At 36.6% G+C, this 23,988-nt stretch overlaps 1 protein-coding gene across 1 annotated transcript in view; it reads left to right on the forward strand.

The window, feature by feature from the left end:
• The window catches only part of HPSE2 (heparanase 2 (inactive)), a 667,843-nt gene that overhangs the window by 149,122 nt on the left and 494,733 nt on the right, over positions 1-23,988 (forward strand). The window lies entirely within an intron of this gene.

Genomic DNA, 23,988 nt, shown 5'->3' on the forward strand with positions numbered 1-23,988 from the left:
CACTCCCCCAAGCACTGAGTCTGGCTGCTTTAGTATTCAAGCAGGCTGACTCAAAAGGCTTTCTGCATCTGATTTTACAGTAGCATATCTCTCGATTATTAACACATTAAAGGCAATATATTTTGAGCTTAGAAATTTGATACTAATTGGCTTTGAGATATTTTATTTAAAAAACATTTTCCAAATGGGGCTGTGAATTGTTAAGTTTCTTATTCAGGACTAAAGAAAACATTAATTCTGCCAGGAAAAGTTTGTCCAGCAGGGCAGAAATACTAGTCTTGGAGTTTACCTGTCAATCTTTTATTTTCATGTCCTTTCCTAGAAACAAGCCTACAAGCTAATTGACTTCTGTTCCTTTCCTCCTGGCCTCTCATTTTTCTGAACATAGAGACTCAAATTAAAACGAAGATAAAATTCCAGGGGAAGCTGGCATTGATCAGGGTTTGGATTAAATTAAATTAAGTGCTTTTTATTGAACTCAGCAGTATTAGTTATTAAAACCAGAAGGCTTTACCCTGGCTAGCATAAAAAAAGAAAACAATGACTCATACTGCAGCACAGATTTTATTGGGAAATTAAAGCACTCGTTTTCTCTTATTCCATTAAAACTTTTTCAGACTAACACATGTAAACAAGATCAGGAGATGGAAAACAGTGAGGAGTCAATCTTTCTGGGCTCTCGTGCTTTGTGGGTTCTAGCTTTCAGTTTCAGGAATTTAGGGGGAGAAATCGTATCTGGAAAGAAAACAGGAAGGCATAGTAGGATTTTGTTTTTTGGAGGGCATAAGTCAGAGGAGTTGCCAAAGTGCTCCTTTGTTTCTGTATTGACTTGGAATTATGTGTATAGGGAAAGGAGAGAGGGCAACAGTATATTTTAGGATGAAGAGCATTAACCAGGAACTTAGACCACCAGATACTAGCCTTGGGTTCACCACTTACAGGCTGGCTGGCCTTTGGGTAAGATGCTTAATCTTTCCGATCCTGTTTTCTCAGCTGTAAAAGAAGGAGCTTGACAGGGATATTCCTATGGACTCTGCTGTCATTCTGTCATCTATTTCTGTGTTTTGTTTTGTGCTGTGGGAAACCACCATGACCTATAGGAAATGTAGCAATTAACCAGGCCAAATCAAATCTGGCTCGCCATCTATTATTATTATTATTATTATTATTATTATTATTATTATTATTATTATCTTAACTAAGAAAGTCCATACTTTATTCAGAGATCCTTAGTTTTTTACATATGTTTTTTTCTATTCAGGATCTCATCCAAGATACCATGTTACAAGGAGTTGTTATACCTTTTTAAGGCTCCTCTTGATTGTGACAGTTTCTCAGATATTCCTTTGTTTTTGATGACTCTCACAGTTTTGAGGAGTACAGGTTAGGTATTTTATAGAGTGTCCTCTTTATAGGGATTCGCCTGATGTTTTTTTATGATGAGACTGGGACTACAGATTTTTGAGGTAGAAAACCACAGAGATAAAGTAACATTCTCATTGCATCATGCTAAGAGTACATGTTATTAGCAGAACTTAAGCACCATTGATATCAACATTGATGACCTGGTTGAGATAGTATTTGTCAGAGTTCTCCACTGTAAAGTTACTGTTTTCCTCTCTTTTCCATACTGTACTTTTTGGAAGGCAGTTTTATGTGCAGCCTACACTTTGAGTGAGAACTTATAGTCTACTTCCTTGAGGATATAGTATTTATATGAATTATTTGTATTCTTTTACATGAGAGATTTGTCTCTTCTCCATCTATTTATTTATTCAGTCATTCATTAATGTCAGTATGGACTTATGGATATTTATTTTATGCTTTTGGTTATAATCTAATATTACTTTATTTCATTGCTCAAATTTTTCTAGCTTTGGCCATTGGGAGCTCTTTCGGTTGACTCCCATGTATCTTTGACATACTCCATCATTGAGTTTTTGTTATTGTTATTGTTAGTGTTGAGCACTTCCTTCTATCACCTGTTTTTGTAAATAAAGTTTTATTGGAACACAGCCACACTCATTCATATTCTGATGATTGCTTTTGCACTACAAAGGCAGAGTTAAGTCACTGCAATAGAGACCATATGGCCTGCAAAGCCTGAAATGTTTACTATCTGACCCTTTACAGAAAAACGTTTGCTGACTCTTCATTTAGACCATTCTTTATGCTTGCTAGTAATGCACTGTAGTTGTAACTTGATGGAGTATAATTTCCAGGATTTTCAGATTTAACTTTTTGTCATTATTTTCACTCAGAACATGATCTTGACCCTCAAGTATAAATCATGAGTGTACTGTCAACAAGCCTTGGCTAACCACTCATGCGTTTGGGTGACTGTGTTCCTTTGGCTATGTCTACTTCTTTGCCCAGTTACTTGACTAGGTGCGAGGTACTTTTTCTGTCAGCAGTTCTTTCATTGAAAGGAAAAATTGAAAGATCAGTTTTACTGTGTCTTTATTCCTTTTACTAACTTTGACTAAAACATTCATACAACCAAGGTCTGAGTTGTTTAAATGGCTGTATACTTGAGAAATTCCTTGTTGATAGTGCTCTAACTAGATCTACTTCATGAAAGCAGATAGGTGGAGAATTTGTTGTGAAGTGAAGGATGTTGACTTGAGTTTTGTACAAGTCCATCAAGCTTATTTCATTGGTTAATTCACTCAAATTAGAACCAAAGGTTCCAGTAGTGAAATATGAGTGCATTAGCCCACTTCTCCTAAGTGTTCTCTAAGCCATATGCTCTGACCTATAATGAGAGAAAATAAATTATCAGGGTCCATGGTGGTTTAATATGTCTAAACATCTGGATTTAGACATAAATCTTATTTCATTATGGTTTTCACAGTCCAACATCATCATCTCACCAAATTAGTAAAGTTATCAATAGAGGGTGATTAGAAAAATAGGGTGATTTATTTTGAATAATAAGTGTATTAAAATCCCAATGAAATAACATTAGTGTTATACCTTTAAATTACAGTTCAACCCTGTAATAACACAGATAGGAATAGAGTGGAAAGGGTAATACTCATATACCTTCTCTGGTGTATTGAGACTGATATCCTATATGACATCGTGCACATAGAGGACAGGATTTGACCCATTGTATGGCCTGATTCAGATTATAGCATAATGGTGCTTTATAATAGAATTTTCCTATAAAAATTAAAATTAAAATAATGGACTGAGAAAGGTAAAATTATCTCAGGTACATTAAGCTTAACACATAATATAAAGTCCTATTTCTTTCTTTTTTCACTGCCAGTGTTTTCAAATATGTAGTCTGTCCACAGTCTCTACTTTAAGTCCATGCTCCCATTAGTTTTCTGAAATCTTCCTTTTTCTCTGATTACTTGCCTGACTCTGAACTCTTGAGGTCACGATAACCTCCTAATTGCCAAAGACAGTTGTGTTTTACCAGCCGTGGTTTCCTTGATTTACATGCAACATTTGATACTGTTTTGTACCTCTGAGTATGTGCATGGGTTTTTTTTTTAAGTTGGTTGTTAGTACTTAACTTTTGTTGCTCTGTGCAGTTTTCCCTGGTGATTTTGTTCCCTAATTTGTCTCCATGTCTATGCAGATGATGGTCAAATGTACTGCCAGCCTGATCTCTCTCCTGGGTAATCTTCACCAAACATTTTCATGTGGTGTCTTGAGTCATCCCAAATTCAGTGTGCTTTAATCTGTTATTTTTCTTTCTTTATTTGGTTCCTTTCTCAGAAGAACAATCCCATATGAACAGTCTAAACTCACAATTAACAAAACTAGAAAAAGAAAAACAAATGAGGCACAAAGTCAGTAGAAAGAGGGACATAATAAAGATTAGAGCAGAAATAAATAAAATTGAGAGAATAAAACAAAAGAAAGAATCAATGAAAGCAAGAGCTGGTTCTTTGAGAAAATAAAGAAAATAGATAAATCCCTAGCCAGACTTATCAAGAAAAAAAGAGAATCTATACACATAAACAGAATCAGAAATGAGAAAGGAAAAATCACTACACCACAGAAATACAAAGAATTATTAAAGAATGTTATGAGAAATTATATGCTAACAAACTGGATAACATAGAAGAAATGGACACCTTAATAGAAAAATACAACCTTCCAAGGCTGACCCAGGAAGAAACAGAAAATCTGAATAGACCAATTACCAGTAACAAAATTGAATTGGTAATAAAAAAACTACCTAAGAACAAAACACCTGGACCAGATGGTTTCACTGCAGAATTTCTTCAGACATTTAGTGAAGACCTAATACCCATCCTCCTTAAAGTTTTCCAAAAAGTAGAAGAGGAGGGAATACTCCCAAACTCATTTTATGAGGCCAGCATCACTCTAATACTAAAACCAGGCAAAGACACCACAAAAAAAGAAAATTACAGACCAATATCCCTGATGAACATAGATGCAAAAATACTCCAAAAAATATTAGCAAACCAAATTCAAAAATACATAAAAAATATCATTCATCATGATCAAGTGGGATTCATCCTAGGGATGCAAAGATGGTACAACATTCGAAAATCCATCAACATCATCCACCACATCAACAAAAAGGACAAAAACCACATGATCATCTCCATAGATGCTGAAAAAGCATTTGACAAAAGTCAACATCCATTCATGATAAAAACTGTCAACAAAATGGGTGGAGAGGGCAAGTACCTCAACATAATAAAGGCCATATATGAAAAACCCACAGCCAACATCATATTTAACATTGAGAAGCTGAGAGCTTTTCCTTTAAGATCAGAAACAAGACAAGGATGCCCATTCTCCCCACTTCTATTCAGCATAGTTCTGGAGGTTCTCGCCATGGCAATCGGACAACACAAAGAAATAAAAGGCATCCAGATTGGCAAGGAAGAAGTCAAACTGTCACTGTTTGCAGATGACATGATATAGTACATAAAAAACCCTTAAAGAATCCACTTCAAAACTACTAGATCTAATATCTGAATTCAGCAAATTTGAAGGATACAAAATTAATACACATTCCTATATATATTGCATTCCTATATACTAATGATGAACTAGCAGAAAGAGATATCAGGAAAACAATTCCATTCACAATTGCATCAGAAAGAATAAAATACCTAGGAATAAACCTAACTAAGGAAGTGAAAGACCTATGCTCTGAAAACTACAAGACACTCATGAGAGAAATTAAAGAAGATACCAATAAATGGAAACACATCCTGTGCTCATGGATAGAAAGAATTAATATTGTCAAAATTGCCATCCTGCTTAAAGTAATGTACAGATTCAATGCCCTATCAAAATACCAATGACAGTCTTCAGCAAACTAGAGCAAATAGTTCTAAAATTCATATGGAGCCACAAAAGACTCCTAATAGCTAAAACAATCCTGAGAAGGAAGAATAAAACTGGGGGATTATGCTCCCCTGACTTCAAGCTTTATTACAAAGCCACAGTAGTCAAGACAATTTGGTACTGGCACAAGAACAGACCCACAAATCAATGGAACATACTAGAGAATAAAGAGAATATAAACCCAACCATATATGGTCAATTAATGTACAATAAAGGAGTCATGAATATACAATGGGGAAATGACATCCTCTTCAACAACTGGTGTTGGCAAAACTGGACAGCTCCATGCAAGAGAATGACACTGGATTATTGTCTAACCCCATACACAAAAGTAAACTCAAAATGGATCAAAGGCCTGCATGTAAGTCATGAAACCATAAAACTCTTAGAAGAAAACATAGGCAAAAATCTCTTGAATATAAACATGAGCCACTTTTTCCTGAACACATCTCCTTGGGCAAGGGAAACAAAAGCAAAAATGAACAAATGGGACCACACCATGCTAAAAATATTCTCTACACCAAAGGACACCATCAGTAGAACAAAAAGGCATCCTAAAGTATGGGAAAATATATTTGTAAATGACATATCTGACAAGGGGTTAACATCCAAAATATGTAAAGAACTCACATGCCTCAACACCCAAAAGCAAGTAACCCTATTAAAAAATGGGCAGAGGATATGAACAGACACTTCTCCAAAGAAGAAATTCAGATGGCCAACAGGCACATGAAAAGATGCTTCACATCGCTAATTATCAGGGAAATGCAAATTAAAACCACAGTAAGATATCACCTCACACCAATTAGGATGGCCAACATAGAAAAGACTAGGAACAACAAGTGCTGGCCAGGATGCAGAGAAAGGGGAACCCACCTACATTGCTGGTGGGAAAGCAATATGGAGGTTCCTCAAAAAACTAAAAATAGAAATACCATTTGACCCAAGAATTCCACTCCTAGGAATTTACCCAAAGAAAACAAGTCCTCAGATTCAAAAGACATACGCACCCCTCTGTTTATTGCAGCACTACTTACAATAGCCAAGATATGGAAGCCACATAAGTGTCCATCAGTAGATGAATGGATAAAGAATAAGTGGTACATATACACAATGGAATACTATTTAACCATAAGAAAGAAACAAATCCTACCATTTGCAACAACATGGATGGAAGTAGAGGGTATTGTGCTCAGTGAAGTAAGTCAGGCAGAGAAAGACAAGTGCCAAATGGTTTCCCTCATTTGTGGAGTATAACAATGAAGTAAAACAGAAGGAACAAAATAGCAACAGATTCAGAGACTCCAAAAAGGAACTAGTGCTTACCAAAGGGGAGGGGTGTGGGAGGGTGGGTGGGGAGGGAGGGAGAAGAGGATTGTGGGGGATCAAGATTGGTGCACATGGTGTGTGTGGGGTCACAAGGAAGACAGTGTAGCACAGAGAGGACAAGTAGGGACTCTGGCATCTTATTACACTGATGGACAGTGACTGCAATGGGTTGGGAGGGGGATTTGATAATAAGGGTGAATGTAATAACCACATTGTTTTTCTTGTGAAACCTTCATAAGAGGGTATATTAATGATACCTTAAAAAATTTAGTTCCTTTCTCCTAAATTTCTTATCCATTTTAATAATCCTACCAGTCTCAGGATTGTCTGGGTCTGGCATTTGATAAACCTTTTCTCTAGTTCTCTCTAGCAGTGAGTTAACAAATTCTAATGACTTTCTGCTTGTACTGCCCCACTCCCTTTTATTTCCTTGCTCTGCCTTTCAGTAAATATTTACTAAGTACTGTCCACCATGTGCCAGGAGTTGCTTTCATTTTTCCCTTCCTTTCCATTCTCTCCTAGTTTACTACTCCACATCTGCACTATTAAAATGAACACCTCAGATTGGCTTCACTGCTTTATTCTTTCTCCGTTAATCCATCTTTCCTACCCCATGCCAGGTGACATTTCTTAAGAGTGAATTCCATCATTTCATTCAAAGAAGTATAGTGGGCCCCCACTATAGAGAGAAGAAGGTAAAACTCCCAAGATTAGTGGAAGAATCCTATGATTTGGCCCAGGCTTGTCTTTGGAGTGTCAGCTACCTCTTCTTTGCTGTGTAATCCTTTGTCTTGCCAATGGGTTTCAGCCATGGGCAAGTTCACTATGGATTCAGTGAGACTGAGGAATGGCAATGGAATGTTCTTGGGGTGAAAGGGTTTATTACCTGGCTTGTTGTCTTGGTGTTAGGTTTAGCACTGTAATTATGTCTGCATCCAACAGCCTGCAGGTCTGTCTGTAATCCTCCTTCATCTCTGCCTCCTCCCAGAGCACTGGGCAGAGCTCTTTATACAGTGACTCAGTCAATAATAGCTCATTGCCTATGGGTGTGGGAGCTGCAGCCTGGCAGTAGGCCAGTTACATATCAAGTAGTTTAGGTTCAGGTGAAGATCCTGGCCATAGGAACCTTCACTTTATCCACACGCTCTGTCCTCCAAAGCAAGCTTCCTCATAACCCCCTAAACTCACCTTTCATTGGGCTTTCCCTCTTGAAAATCTTGGTAGTCAGAGTCTGCTTACCTAAAATGCCTTCCCCTTTGCATTCCACAGGGAAATCTGTATGTCCTTCAAGTTACAGCTTACATCTCACTTCCAGTGAGATTTTGTAAGTACAGAGTGGCAGCAGGCAAAGGTAGTGTGGCATATGAAAGGAGAAACAGAATTGAACATGGAGGACCTATCTCTGATAGTCACAATCTGGGTAACTTTGGACCAATCATTTGGCCTGTCCTGGCTTCATTTCCTCACCTATAAAAGTTAGAGTATACTGTTACCTTTATAAGGATGTTCAGAGGATTAAAAAAATAGACATGGGTAAACTCTCCAGGCATAGTATCTGGCACCTCGTTTTTGTCCACAAAGGTTTGTTGCATGTGAGTCTCCAAAGATAAATTGCAATAGCATTGTTTGCACAACTCATTTCTTACTCTGTGTATTTACTGCCTACTGCAGTGAGTTAGCTCTTTATAATTGCTTTCTCTCCCTCCTCTCTCTCTCACACACATACACATGCACATGCACACACACACATGCTCCCTCTCCCGCTCCCACATACCTACCAGATTTCTTTGGGCATCGCATGGGAACAGTGAGTTCTGACTTAAAGATTATTTCACCGATGGCACAAGATTTAACTATAACCATCTCTCACTTTTTTTCTCCAAGCTCAGTCATCCCCAAACACTACCCCTATCCCCATACACACACACACACCCATATTCTTGGATCCAAGCAATAATTGATAAATCTGATTACAGTCTCATTTAGAATTCCATCTTTGATGTGCCTTGCCCTTTGGGCAGAATGGAAGGAAAAAAAGAACTTATTCTTTGCTAATGATGAATACATTTACAAGTTTGGAGTCTCTTTAGGATCCTCTGGCAACTGGGAGGTGTTGCTGCAGCCTTATGTACATTGTGAAATGGTAGAATGTACCTTTTGCTGAGTGGACTTCTTACTGTAGTGTGGAAATCTGGTAGTAGGTTATCTTCATGTGTCTCTCAAATAGCGAGCACATGAGTATCAAGGGGGAAGCATTGAAATTCAAGGCACAAATCCCTATGTAATCCTGAGAAATGATGGAGAGTTGTTGGAAGGTTGAGTGAATTGGTTCAGTTGTAGTGTATGGAAAAAGTGATTTGAGGTCTAGCTTCCAGAACAATTTAGAGCTAAATAAAGGAGGATCTATGTTTCCAGGGAGCTGAGGCCAAGGTGTGATGATTATTTACAGGCGTTTTCATGCCTTTCTTACAAGAAGCTTTCATAGGCAGATAGTAATGGGCCAAAAGCATATAAAGAAATCTGTAATCTTTCATCTTTTCTACATCTAGAAATCTCCTCTATGTTCAACAAAAACTAGCTGAGCTTTCCATCAGGAAGATATTTAAAGGCTATCACAGGGAAAAAAAAAACCACTCAAAATTTTCTTTCATTTTGACAAAATAAACAAGTGAAAGTTTTCAAAAAGTTCCTAAAAGGACAGTCTTTGGATTGTAATGTGTCTGTATCCCCTTAACCCAAATCATAGCTTTCTCTGTTCTACTTGCTGGTGATGAAATATATCCAACTAGGTGTTGGCTTGACCTTCTGACATCAGGATAAAGACTTCATCAGATTTCAGCACAGTTAAGCTTGTGTACAGTGTGGTACCTAGAAAGGAGTCCTCAGAAAGCAATGGTTTGGGCCCAGGTAGTGGGAGCATTTTTCCTATTGTATTAGAAGTAAACCAGTGCTCCTGATGGGAGGAAAAGGTCACCATGTTGTGGGACGTGCCTTCTGTGAGATGAGGCTCTGACCACTAATGACACTTGTGCTTTTCATTACAACAGAGGTGTTAACCACATCGTGCTGGCTGTGCTCCAGCCCAGGCCAAGGAACCTTCTGTTGCCACAGCCTTCCTCGTCTTCACCTCAGTTGGTTGTAGAATTCTTCACTTCCTGTCCTAAACTTTTGTGAGGTGTCATGGTTGTTAAACAGCTGCCATGTTGCAGGCCAGATGTCGCTGCACTTTAGTGTGCATGAAATATTCCTCTTATAACATATCAGATAGTTAAAAAATTTGTTTTGAAGGTTTGTAAAACACTTAGGATTCCTTCAGATAAGAGGGCTATTTGTATATTCTTAAATTGTATGTGAAAAATGTACCAAAATATAAAATACAAAGGTGAAGATACTGTAGGCCCACAGTCTTCTGATTGTGAAGATAAATTACCAGCTATTTTGAGAGGAACAAGTGGACATAATCCAATTAGACTTTCAAAAATCTATAACAAGTTTTCTAATCAAAAACCTTTAAAATGTAGTAATTGCATTGATTTTTGGAGTGGGAAGGATCTGTCTTGACTGAAGTAGGGACTTTAGGAACAAGAAACAAAAGGAAGGATTAATGCATACTTATGTTAGTTTAAAAATTATTTTATTGAGGTGTAATTTACATAGAGTGAAGTAAAAAGATATTAAGTGAACAGTTTTACCAGCTTTTCACAAATGCAACACCCTTATGTAAACCCATCCATATCAGTACCCAGTACATTTCCATCACTCTCAGAAAGTTTCCTTTTGCCCCTCTTTCCCAGTCACTACTCACCCTGCCCCACCCTCAAAAAACCACTGGTCTAATTTCTATCAACATAGATTTTGAGTTTGACTTTTCTAGGACTTCACATAAATAAAATTATGAAGCATGTACTTTTTGTGTCTGGCATCTTGCACTAAGTGTAACATTTTGAGATTTATCTATGTTGTTGTTTGCATCAGTAATTTGTTCCCTTTTCATTGCTGAGTACTATTCCATTATATGTCTGTACCATAGGTTGTTTATGCATTATCCTATTGATGGACATCTGGATTGTTTCCAGTCTTTGGTTATTATGAATAAAGTTTCTAAGAACATTCTTGTGCAAGGATTTTTTAGACATACATTCTCATTTTTCTCATATAAATACCTAGGAGTGGAATTGCTGAATCATAGAATAGATAGATATGTATGTTTAGTGTTTGACGATATTGCCAAACTATTTTCCAAAGTGGTTTTACCATTTTATGCTCCCACCAACAATGTGCAAGAATTTTGGTTGTCTCACATCCTCTCCAACATTAATTCTTTTTCATTTTGCCAACAGCAGTGGATGTGGACTGGTACCTCATTTTTTAAAAAACTTTTGAATAATTTTGGATTTAGTTTTGAAATTTAATCTAAGTTTGGATTTTAAAGTTCCTATAACCCTTCACCTAGCATCTCTTCATGGTTACAGTGATCAAAACTATGAGATTAATATTGTTACACTACTATTAACTAATCTACAGCTTTATTTGGATTTCCTTAGCTTTTCCACTAACACCCTTTTTTGTTTCAAGATCCAATCCAGAATATCATATTGCTTTTAATATTATTATGGTTTTAATTTTCACTTTTATGGTCACTAGTGATGATCATTTTTCCATGTGTTCATTGGCTATTTGTAGATTTTATTTTGTAAAGTGTTCATGTGTCTTGCCTGTTTTTTTTGTTGTTGTAGGGGACTGTTAATTTTCCTTTTTTTATCACTGATTTTTAAGAACTCCTATTTGTCTGGATATAGGTCCATTGTCAGATATATGTATTGTGAATTTTTTTCCCCAGGCTATGGCTTATCTATTAATTTTTTTAAAGTTTCTTTTGATGATCACAAATGAGTACTTAAGAGAGAAGTATAATATTTGAGTTCACTTGGATCAGAAAGAGATTTAACTCAGATTTAATATTTTAAAAATTAATCAGAAGAAAAAAACATACAATGACTTTGCCAAAGAGATAGATTGAACTAAGTTTGTCTGGACATTAAAATATAAACCTGGAGGGGGGGATAGATCAGAAATTGTCCCAATAACGGTAATAATAATAATAATAATAATAATATCAACATCAAGGCTAATCCTTTTGGGCACTTATTATATAGCAGACCTTTTGTTTACTGGTGTATAGGCATTATTTCATTTTATTCTCACAACAATCTTATGAAGTAGGATTATTATTACCCACATTTGAAGGTAAGGAAATCAAAGTTTAAAGAAGTTAAATAATTTGCTCAAATTATGATTTAGAAAATGGTGCATTAATCCAGGTAATCTGACTCCAGAATTTCTGCACCATTGTGACAGAAAGAAAATCAGTGAATGTCAGTGTGTGGCTATGAACATGGAAACCAAGAGCTATTAAATTCTGTTTCCTGATGTCATTGCTATGGCAGAAAACTTTATGGAAAATACAGTTTTATCCTTGGACAAAAGCAGGCTGAATTATATTCCAAGTAGGTACCCTCCTACTTACAGCACCATGTATAATTTTTTTGGTCACTGTATTTCAAAATGATGGAGTTAGAAAGGTCAACTAAAATAATATATATAGAAAGGAGGAGGGGTAGTGGTGATTGAGATATTCAGGAACAAATTATATAATGCATTTCTTTTAAAAATTGAAGAAACCTTTCCCAGAAGCCCCCAGTAGGCTTCGGTATTTACTTCAGTGGCCATTCCCAAAACCAATCACTGATAAAGAGATTAGAATTACTACAACTACTTAAAGTAACCAAGATCCACCTGCCTAATGTTGGGAAGGAATCAGCTTCCCCTGAACAAACTTAGGTCCATTTAGAAAGGAAGCTAATATGAAACTGAAAGGGAATATAACCAATATATATAAGTACACAGTATATGGACAAAATAAGCATGGTTTTAGTCACTGGATCTCAGGAATGTAGCATGAGGACCATCATTGAAGCTTCTTCTACTGATGGAAGCTTAAGTGTAAACTAAAAGGAATAACTCCTTTATACAACTTACGGAACTTATTTATTGAAGACATAGTGAAGGGTAAAAATAGAAATATATTCAGAGGAAAGGTTGAAAGGTTTAATGAATGGCCATTACTGAGTTATTTAGGGGAGCTAGGCTGTGACAGGGAGGGGAGTAGGACATTCCTAAACTTTGAAGTTGATGTCCAAGAAGACAGTTATGTTCAATTTCAACAAATCCCATTGTGGAACTTCAGGACATTCTATATGTCTGAACAACTTGTCTTTCCCAGAATATGACATTGTATTTTTGTTACTGTGTATGCTTGGCGCTCTTCATCTTTTAAGATTCAGCTCAAAAGACTTCTTTTGTGAAGACTTACCCATCATTTCCAGGCAGTTAGTTACTCATTATTCTGTGCTTCCTGCAATTTCCTCTATTTTAGCACCAATTACAGTGTTTAGGCAATGTTATACCTGAGATTTTCACTAGTGAATGACTGGATGGCAAACTCTGAGTTCAAAAGATCAAAGAGAGAGCAAGAATGTAAAATCCTCCTATGTACCCAGAACTACAAAACTAGGTATTGGTTAACTGTAGTGATTCCCACCACAACTATTACTCCTCTTGTGAACTAAGGCCCAGAGAAGTTAAGTAATTTGTCCGAAGTCAAATAGCTGCAAAGAAGTATAGTCAGGATTTGAAACCAGTGCTGTTTAACTTCCAATCTCATGCTTTTAACTGGTATAATATGAAGATTTTTTGACTCCTGTATCACATTTTAATTTACTCTACACCTGGATACTATTGAGAATACCTGTAGGGAGGAGGGATGTTACTCCTTTCCTTAAGCAATTTGGGCCTCCTTTACAGACATCATTCTACTCTCCCTTGTTATACTTGGATAATATGCTCTTGAGTGAAAGACTTTTCTTTTGCTTCATTATTTATCCATAGATCTAGCACATAGAAGATGTTAAATGAAAATTTATTAAGTTATATCTTACTGTGTTCTAATGATTCAGCGCAGAGGCTGGACTATAACTTGGAAATAAAATCCTCATTGCCTACTTTCCCTATAGATCTCCCTATTAAATGATTGGCAGCAACATAATCCATGCTTGTGTTCTGGAGCACATTAATGTTTTCTATTTTGGCTTTTACTAAACTCTAAACTAGAGTTAGAGTTTAGGGTTATTACTAGAGAAGTTCTTAAAAAAAAACCCAAACCAGTTACTATGAAAAACAACTATTTAAATTACAGAATCATCCTGAAGAAGGCATAAAGCTAAAGGAGAAAGGACTATTTTAGTTCCCTAAAGCCCAAGGGAACAGTAAAATATTTTATACAGTAAAGTATATTTTGTCATTTTTGACATTTATTTTTAAAAAGTGACCTTGCCTTACATAAGAGTCTATCCTGTATTTAAGAATATGCAGTAACATATTGTCTCTGACTTTAAGGAAATTAAATTCCAGTTGGGAAGACAAGATAAAGTTAAAAGATGCAATTGATTTATTTCTACATGAGTTAGTGGTGTATGGCTTTAGATAAATATTTGTGCAACTGATGAAATGGGAGAGGTGTTGAAAACATTAGGGGTCAGGGAGGGTTTTGGAGGAAGTAGAATTGTCTGGGTACAGAGTGCTTCAGAACTGCTTGCCAGCAGGTTTTTTTTTTTTTTGCTATCACAATTACATTAACAACATTATGCTTACTAGACTCCCCCTATTATCAAGTCCCCACCACATACCCTATTACAGTCACTGTCCATCAGCATAGTAAGATTCTATAGAATCACTACTTGTCTTCTCTGTGTTGTACTACCTTCCCCATACCCCTCCCACTACATTATGTGTGCTAATCGTAATGCCCCTTTTCCCCCCTTATCCCTCCCTTCCCACCCATCCTCCCCAGTCCCTTTCCCTTTGGTAACTGTTAGTCCATTCTTGGGTTCTGTGAGTCTGCTGCTGTTTTGTTCTTTCAATTTTTTTCTTTGTTCTTATACTCCACAGATGATTGCAATCATTTGATACTTGTCTTTTTCTGCCTGGCTTGTTTCACTGAGCATAATACATGCTAGCTCCATCCTTGTTGTGGCAAATGGTAAGATTTGTTTTCTTCTTTTGGCTGAATTATATTCCATTGTATATATGTACCACATCTTCTTTATCCATTCATCTACTGATGGACACTTAGGTTGTTTCCATTTCTTGACTATTGTAAGTAGTGCTGCGATAAACATAGGGGTGTGTATGTCTTTTTCAAACTGGGCTGCTGCATTCTTAGGGTAAATACTAGGAGTGGAATTCCTGGGTCAAATGGTATTTCTATTTTGAGTTTTTTGAGGAACCTCCATACTGCTTTCCACAATGGTTGAACTGGTTTACATTTCCACCAGTGGTGTAGGAGGGTTCCCCTTTCTCCACGTCCTTGCCAACATTTGTTATTTGTCTTTTGGATGTTGACCATCCTAACTGGTGTGAGGTGATATCTCATTGTGGTTTTAATTTGCATTTCTCTGATGATTAGGGATGTGGAGCATCTTTCCATGTGCATGTTGGCCATCTGAATTTCTTCTTTGGAGAAGTGTCTGTTCAGCAACTCTGCCCATTTTTTAATTGGATTATTTGCTTTTTGTTTGTTGAGGTGTGTGAGCTCTTTATATATTTTGGATGTCAACCCCTTATTGGATATGTCCAATGGATTTATGAATATATTTTCCCATACTGTAGATGTCTTTTTGTTCTACTGATCGTGTCCTTTGCTGTACAGAAGCTTTTTAGTTTGATATAATCCCACTTGTTTGTTTTTGCTTTTGTTTCCCTTGCCCTTGGAGATATGTTCATGAAGAAGTTGCTCATGTTTATGTCCAAAAGATTTTTGCCTATGTTTTTTTCCAAGAGTTTTATGGTTTGAAAACTTACATTCAGGTCTTTGATCCATTTTGAGTTTACTTTTGTATATTGGGTTAGATAAAAATCCAGTTTCATTCTCTTACATGTAGCTGTCCAGTTTTGCCAATACCAGTTGTTGAAGAGGCTGTCATTTCCCTATTGTATATCCATGGCTCTTTATTGTATATTAATTGACCATATATGGTTGGATTTATATCTGGGCTCTCTAGTCTGTTCCATTGGTCTATGGTCTGTTCTTGTGCCAGTACCAAATTGTCTTCATTACTGTGGCTTTGTAGTAAGTAGAGCTTGAAGTCAGGGAGTGTAATTCCCCCAGTTTATTGTTCCTACTCAGGATTGCTTTGGCTCTTTGGGGTCTTTTGTGGTTCCATATGAATTTTAAAACTATTTGCTCTAGTTCATTGAAGAATGTTGATACTTTGATAGGAATTGCATTGAATCTGTAGTTTGCTTTAGGCAGGATGGCTATTTTGACAATATTAATTCTTCCTATCCATGAGCACGGGATGTGTTTATATTTATTGGTTTCTTAATTTTTCTCATGATTGTCTTGTAGTTTTCAGAGTATAGGTTTTTCACTTCCTTGGTTAGGTTTATTCCTAGGTATTTTATTCTTTTTGATGCAATTGTGAATGGAATTGTTTTCCTGTGTATAGGAATGCAACAGATTTCTGTGTACTAATTTTGTATCCTTCAACTTGGCTGAATTCAGATATTAGATCTAGTAGTTTTGGAGTGTTTTCTTAGGGGTTTTTATATACAATATCATGTCATCTGCAAATAGTGACAGCTTGACTTCTTTACCAATCTGGATGCCTTTTTTTTCTTTGTGTTGTCTGATTGCTGTGAGTAGGACCTCCAGAACTATGTGGAATAAAAGTGGGGTGAGTGGGCATTCTTGTCTTATTCTCAATCTTAAAGGAAGCTTTCAGCTTCTCACTGTTAAGTATAATTTTGGCTGTGGGTTTTTCATATATGGCCTTTATTATGTTGAGATACTTGCCCTCTATACCCATTTTGTTGAGAGTTTTTATCATGAATGGATGTTGAATTTTGTCGAATGCTTTTTCAGCATCTATGGAGATAATCAGGTGGTTTTTGTCCCTCTTTTTGTTGATGTGGTGGATAATGTGGATGGATTTGCGAATGTTGTACCATCCTTGAATCCCACTTGATCATGATGGATGATCTTTTTGATGTATTTTTGAATTCTTTTATTATGTTGAGATACTTGCCCTCTATACCCATTTTGTTGAGAGTTTTTATCATGAATGGATGTTGAATTTTGTCGAATGCTTTTTCAGCATCTATGGAGATAATCAGGTGGTTTTTGTCCCTCTTTTTGTTGATGTGGTGGATAATGTGGATGGATTTGCGAATGTTGTACCATCCTTGAATCCCACTTGATCATGATGGATGATCTTTTTGATGTATTTTTGAATTCAGTTTGCTAATATTTTGTTGAGTACTTTTGCATCTATCTTCATCAGGGATATTGGTCTGTAATTTTCTCTTTTTGTGGTGTCTTTGTCTGGTTTTGATATTAGAGTGATGTTGGCCTCTTAGAATGCGTTTGGGAGTATTCACTTCTCTTCTACTTTTTGGAAAACTTTAAGGAGGATGGGTATTAGGTCTTCACTAAAAGTTTGATAAAATTCAGCAGTGAAACCATCTGGTCCAGGAGTTTTGTTCTTGGGTAGTTTTTTTTATTACCAATTGAATTTTGTTGCTGTTAATTAGTCTATACAGATTTTCTGTTTCTTCCTGGGTCAGCCTTTGAAGGTTGTATTCTTCTAAAAAGTTGTGTATTTCTTCTAGGTTATCCAGTTTGTTACCATATAATTTTTTATAGTATTCTCTCACAATTCTTTGTATTTCTGTGCTGTCCAGAGTGATTTTTCCTTTCTCATTTCTGATTCTGTTTATGTGTGTAGACTGTCTTTTTTTCTTGATAAGTCTCAGTAGGGGTTTGTCTGTTTTGTTTAATTTCTCAAAGAACCAACTCCTGCTTTCATTGATTCTTCCTATTGTTTTATTCTTCTCAATTTTATTTATTTCTGCTCTAATCTTTATTATGCCCCTTCTTCTACTGACTTTGGGCCTCATTTGTTCTTCCTTTTCTAGTTTCATTAATTGTGAGTTTAGACTGTTCATTTGGTATTGTTCTTCTTTCCTGAGGTAGGCCTGTATTGCAATATATTTCCCTCTTAGCACAGCCTTTGCTGCATCCCACAGATTTTGCAGTGTTGAATTATTGTCATTTTTCTCCATATTTTGCTTGATCTCTTTTTATTTGGTCATTGATCCACTGATTATTTAGGAGCATGTTGTGAAGCTTCCATATGTTTGTGGGCTTTTTCATTTTCTTTGCATAATTTATTTCTAGTTTCATACCTTTGTGTTCTGAGAGGCCGGTAGGTACAACTTCAATATTTTTGAATTTACTGAGGCTCTATTTGTGTCCTAGTATATGATCTATTCTTGAAAATGTTCCATGTGCACTTGAGAAGAATGTGTATCCTGTTGCTTTTGGATGAAGTGTTCTGTAGATGTCCACTAGGACCATATGTTCTAATACATTGTTCAGTGCCTCTGTCTCTTTACTTATTTTTTGTGTGGTTGATCTGTTCTTTGGAGTGTGTGGTGTGTTGAAGTCTCCTAAAATGAATGCATTGCATTCTATTTCCTCCTTTAATTCTGTTACTATTTGTGTCACATATGTAAGTGATCCTGTGTTAGGTGCATAGTTATTTATAATAGTTATATCCTCTTGTTGAACTGACCACTTTATCATTATGTAATGTCTTTCTTTGTTGGGACTCTCTTTGTTTGGAAGTCTGTTTTGTCTGATACAAGTACTGCAACTCCTGCTTTTATCTCCCTACTAGTTGCATGAAATATCTTTTTCCATCCCTTTACTTTCAGTCTGTGTATGTCTTTGGGTTTGAAGTGAGTCTTTTGTATGTAGCATATATATGTGTCTTACTTTTTATCCATTCAGTAACTCTATGTCTTTTGATTGGTGCATTCAGACCATTTACATTTAGGGTGATTGTCGATAGGTATGTACTTATTGCCATTGCAGGCTTTAGATTTGTGGTTTCCAAATGTTCAAGGGTAATTCTGTTACTATCTAACAGTATAATTTAACTCACTTTGTATGCTATTACAAACATAATATAAAGGTTCCTTTTTTTTGTCCTTTTTCTTTCCCCTCCATTCTTTATATGTTATGTTTCATATTCTGTACTCTTTTGTCTATCCCTTGATTGACTTTGGGGGTAGTTGATTTGATTTTGCATCTGCTTAGTAATTAATTATTCTACTTTACTGTGGTTTTATTTCCCCTAATGAAATCTATTTAGCCTTAGGAATACTTCCATCTATAACAGCCCCTCCAAAGTGCACTGTAGAGGTGGGTTGTGTGAGGTAAAGTCTCTCTGATTTTGCTTATCAGAAACTTGTTTAATCCCTCTTTCAAATTTAAATGATACCCTTGCCAAGTAGAGTATTCTTGATTTGAGGCCCTTCTGCTTCATTGCATTAAATATATCATGCCACTCCCTTCTGGTCTGTAAGATTTCTCTTTAGAAATGTGATGATAGCCTAAGGGTTTTCCTTTGTATGGAATCTTTTTTCTCTCTCTAGGTGCTTTTAAAAGTCTGTCTTTATCCTTGATATTTGCCATTTTAATTATTATATGTCTTGATGTTGTCTTCCTTGGGTCCCTTGTGTTGGGAGATCTGTGCACCTCCATTGCTTGAGAAACTATCTCCTTCCCCCGATTGTGGTAGTTTTCTGCAATTACCTCCTCAATGACACTTTCTATCCCTTCTCTCTCTCTTCTTCTTTTTCTCTCTTTTTCTCTCTCTTCTTCTTCTGGTACTCCTATAATGTGAATATTGTGCCGTTTGGATTGGTCCCACAGTTCTCTCAATATTCTTTCATTCTTAGAGATCCTTTTTTCTCTCTGTGTCTCAGCTTCTTTGTATTCCTCTTCTGTAATTTATAATCCATTTACCAGCTCTTCTACTGCATCTAATCTGCTTTTAAATCCCTCCATTGTATGTTTCATTTCAGAAATGGAATTTCTTAATGATTGAATCTCCGACTTAAATTCTTCCCTGAGTTCTTGAATATTTTTCTGTACCTCCATGAGCATGTTTATGATTTTTATTTTAAACTCTTTCAGGAAGATTAGTGAGTTCACTTTCATTTGGCCCTTTTTCTGGGGTTTGTGAGATTTTAGTCTGAATCAGGTTCCTTTGATGTTTCATAATTCTATGTGATGCTCTCTAGTGCCCAGAAGCTCTAGTCTCTGGAGCTGCTCAGCCCCTAGAGTGAGGTTGGAGGTCATAGGGGAGCAGAGCTGGTGCCTGGGGGGAGGAAAGAGCTGTTTCCTGATTCCCAGCTGCAGTGCCTGTCTCCAGTGTCAGACCCAGTGGACCGAACGCACAGGTGTAAGCCTCTGTGCTTAGTGTCTCTAGCTGTTGTAGGTGGGGCATCCCTCTGGCTGGCCTGATGCCAGTGCAGTGACTGCCATTTTGCGAGCAGCTGCCAGCAGGCCAGGAGGAAGGTGCAGCAAGCTGCATCTCACGGTGGGGGGCGGCTTGGAGCTGAGTAGGCAGCCAGGGGGATATAGTGCCTGAAGCTCCTGGAAGTTCCCCACGTGCTGAGCAGAGTGCACCCAGACAGCCTTGTCCACCTATCCCTTGTCCCACATAGCAAGCTCCATGGAAGCTTACAATCTTTCTTGTGTCCCTGTTGGTAGAGTTCCATAAGCTTGCCTTATTTTGGAATGTAGATGAGCAGATTTGAATTAATTTTCATTTTTGAGCTGGAAGACACATATGCCATATTATTCAAACTACTACCATGATGCTGTAAATGTCATGGTGAGAAGTATTGTTTAGCATATTGTCTGATATTTAGTAGGAGCCAGTAAATATTGGTTGTATGAACACTGTTTGTTGAGTGGAGACAAGTCCCAAAGAATTAGAGTGTATTTCCCAACAGAGTGGTTCCCAACTCTCATCTTTTGACAACTGTTCTTCATGGTTTCTTTACAGCAAGTAACTCAAGAGATTAACTATATAATCCAGATGCTACATTTAGATTTTTTTCTTCCTTAAGTGATTAACTATTAAAATACAACAGTGTTTGTTATATCAAAGGTAAATAACTCAATGAAATATACTTTGGATTAAAATGGAATGAAATAGAAGCATAAGTACAAGTTGATTTGTAAATCCCTAGTTGATTGCTTTTCAGGATTGTCTTACCTAGCATGCATGCATAGTAAACTTTTTCTACCATAATTTTATCTTGGCCTCTGCTTGGTTGGTTACTGGTAACTTTGGCATTAGCAAGCCACATCTGCTTTTAGGTATTTAAAGCTCTTCTGAGTCTTTATTTTCTTTTATTCCTTCTTAGCAAGAAGAATTAAAATTTACTTCCTTTGCTTTTAGATTTCAGATATTCAATAATTTCACCCTAAAACTCAGCCAGGAATTCATTTATTTATATGAGAGTCTTCTAACTGTTAAGGAATCTGTTGGGTTCATAGAGAAAACTTTCTTCTTAGGGTATTCCCTTTGCCCCCAGCTCTTTCATCTGTTTTTATTGTTGTTCTTTTGTGATTGACTTAAAAAACTTATAACTTGGCAACTTTACACCTATCTCTCTTCTCACTGCTCCAGACTCCTCACAAGACTGTATCTTTGTGGATATATAGTTGAAAGAGAGTCTTAGTTGACACTGTTCAGGTGAACTGGCATTTTCTTAATTTAATGACAGATGACCTTTTATCCATTACTTGAATTTTTGCTGGGGGCTGAGCCTTTTTCCTTTAAAAAATACTTTAAAACAAATATTGATCAAGATTAAACAAAACCTAATTTTTGAGGAAAAAATGGATACAAGAATTATTTTTTCACAGCAATAACTTGGAAGCAGCGATTTAAGATCAGTATGGAGTTAGTGATTAGTCAAATGGACAGTTTGAGGGAGTGAGGCCAGTAAGAAGGTTGCTGTATCCAGGATTAAGGTTTCAGTGTTAAAGAGATATTATAGAAATAATGTATGGATGCAAGGACTGGATTGACTTTTTAACATTTTTATGAGTAGTAAGGGGGAAATAAAAATTGCTGTAAATACAAGGCATTCAGGAGGACAGACTGGTTTTAGGTATATATATTGGGGGTGAGAAAGGAGGGCAGGTAACAATATTAGACAAGAAGTTAGAGGAGATGTCAATATTGGAAAGAGAGTTTTGGACTTCAGTAGTCTAGAGTTCTTCTACCTTAAGACTGTTGGATCTCCTGGTAGAGCCAGAGTGAGAAGGAACAAGAGGAGTGAACATTTTGTAAGCCCATTAGTAAATTGGATAATGTGTTAATAACCTTTCATAATGCTGCTTCAATGACTTTTATACTAACCCTGTGAAGGTATGAGCCTCATTTTCCAGATGAGGACATCAAGGGACTTGCTAGCATGTGGTGGAGACAGAGTTAAACTCAGTATTTTGTTTCCAAAATCCATGCTCTTCCCATTTATATCACTCTTGATTCTGACACCAAGGGAAAAACTGGAAAGAAACTTTGGAGATAGGGATCAGGAAATACACAAGGGTAGTAATTTGGGGATGAGAGAGCATATAGAGAGCACCAAAGAGTTAAGTTGTCTAAGAAAGAAAACAGGGTGTAATTTAGGAAGTGTGAGAATTTGTTGTCGACTAGTGATGTTTTATCTAAAACCAGGTTATATAAATGTGGAGTTGATTCAGTTTGGAATATTTCTTCAGTGGTCTGGTCACTGCTGTGCTTGAATTTTTCTCTCAACATTGAATGCATTGTATATTGCCACCTACCATAAGTATATTCCCATCTTTGACTAAAGATTCCATGAGGGATAGCTACTGAAATTCTCACAATTCGGAAGGGTTTTAATTATAATATTCCATCATACTCCAAATTAGCAGCAAAATCACAGCAGATATTGGTCCATAGAAGAACATTTTGACTTTACAGGCAGACTATAAGCTACTGGACAAAAATATTGCCTAATGGTTTACTTAACATTATTGGGCTTTGCAATAATATCAGGTTCAGTCATGTGGAATTGCCAATACTATAAAATTTTAATAAAAATAAAAAAATAAGAGCAATAATTTTTTTATTCTTTTTTATTAAAGTATCATTGATATACACTCTTATGAAAGTTTCATATGAAAAACAACGGGGTTACTACACTCACCCATATCATCAAGTTCTCCCTTAATACCCCATTGCAGTCACTGTCCATCGGTGTAATAAGGTGCCACAGAGCCACTACTTGTTTACTCTGTGCTACACTGTTTTTCCCATTATTCCCTCACATACCACGTGCACCAATCATGATACCCCACAATCCCTTCTCCATCCCTCCCCACCCACCCTCCTCCACCCCTCCTCTTTGGTAACTGCTAGTCCCTTCTTGGAGTTTGTGAGTCTGCTGCTATTTTGTTCCTACAGTTTTGCTTCATTGTTATACTCCACAAATGAGGGAAATCAGTTGGTATTTGTCTTTCTTTGCCTGACTTATTTCACTGAGCATAATACCCTCTAGCTCCATCCATGTTGTTGCAAATGGTAGGATTTGTTTCTTTCTTATGGTTGAATAGTATTCCATCATGTATATGTACCACTTATTCTTTATCCATTCATCTACTGATGGACACTTATGTGGCTTCCATATCTTGGCTATTGTAAATAGTGCTGCAATAAACAGAGGGGTGCATATGTCTTTTTGAATATGAGAAATTAAATTCTTTGGGTAAATCCCTAGGAGTGGAATTCCTGGGTCAAATGGTATTTCTATTTTTAGTTTTTTGAGGAACGTCCATACTGCTTTCCACAATGGTTGAACTAGTTTACAATTCCCACCAGCAGTGTACAAGGGTTCCCCTTTCTCTGCATCTGCGCCAGCATTTGTTGTTCCTAGTCTTTTCTATGTTGGCCACCCTAACTGGTGGGAGGTGATATCTCATTGTGGTTTTAATTTGCATTTCCCTGATAATTAGTGATGTGGAGCATCTTTTCATGTGCCTGTTGGCCATCTGAATTTCTTCTTTGGAGAAGTGTCTGTTCATATCCTCCACCCATTTTTTAATTTGGTCGTTTGCTTTTTGAGTGTTGAGGCATGTGAGTTGTTTATATATTTTGGATGTTAACCCCTTGTCACAAATGTTATTTACAAATATATTCTCCCATACATTAGGATGCCTTTTTGTTCTGCTGGTGGTGTCCTCTGCTGTACAGAACCTTTTCAGCTTGATGTAGTCCCATTTGTTCTTTTTTTCTTTTGTTTCCCTTGACCAAGGAGATGTGTTCAAGAAAAAGTTGCTCATGTTTATATTCTAGAGAT

This window comes from Manis javanica, chromosome 7, assembly GCF_040802235.1.
Source record: "Manis javanica isolate MJ-LG chromosome 7, MJ_LKY, whole genome shotgun sequence".
Taxonomy (NCBI): Eukaryota; Metazoa; Chordata; class Mammalia; order Pholidota; family Manidae; genus Manis; species Manis javanica.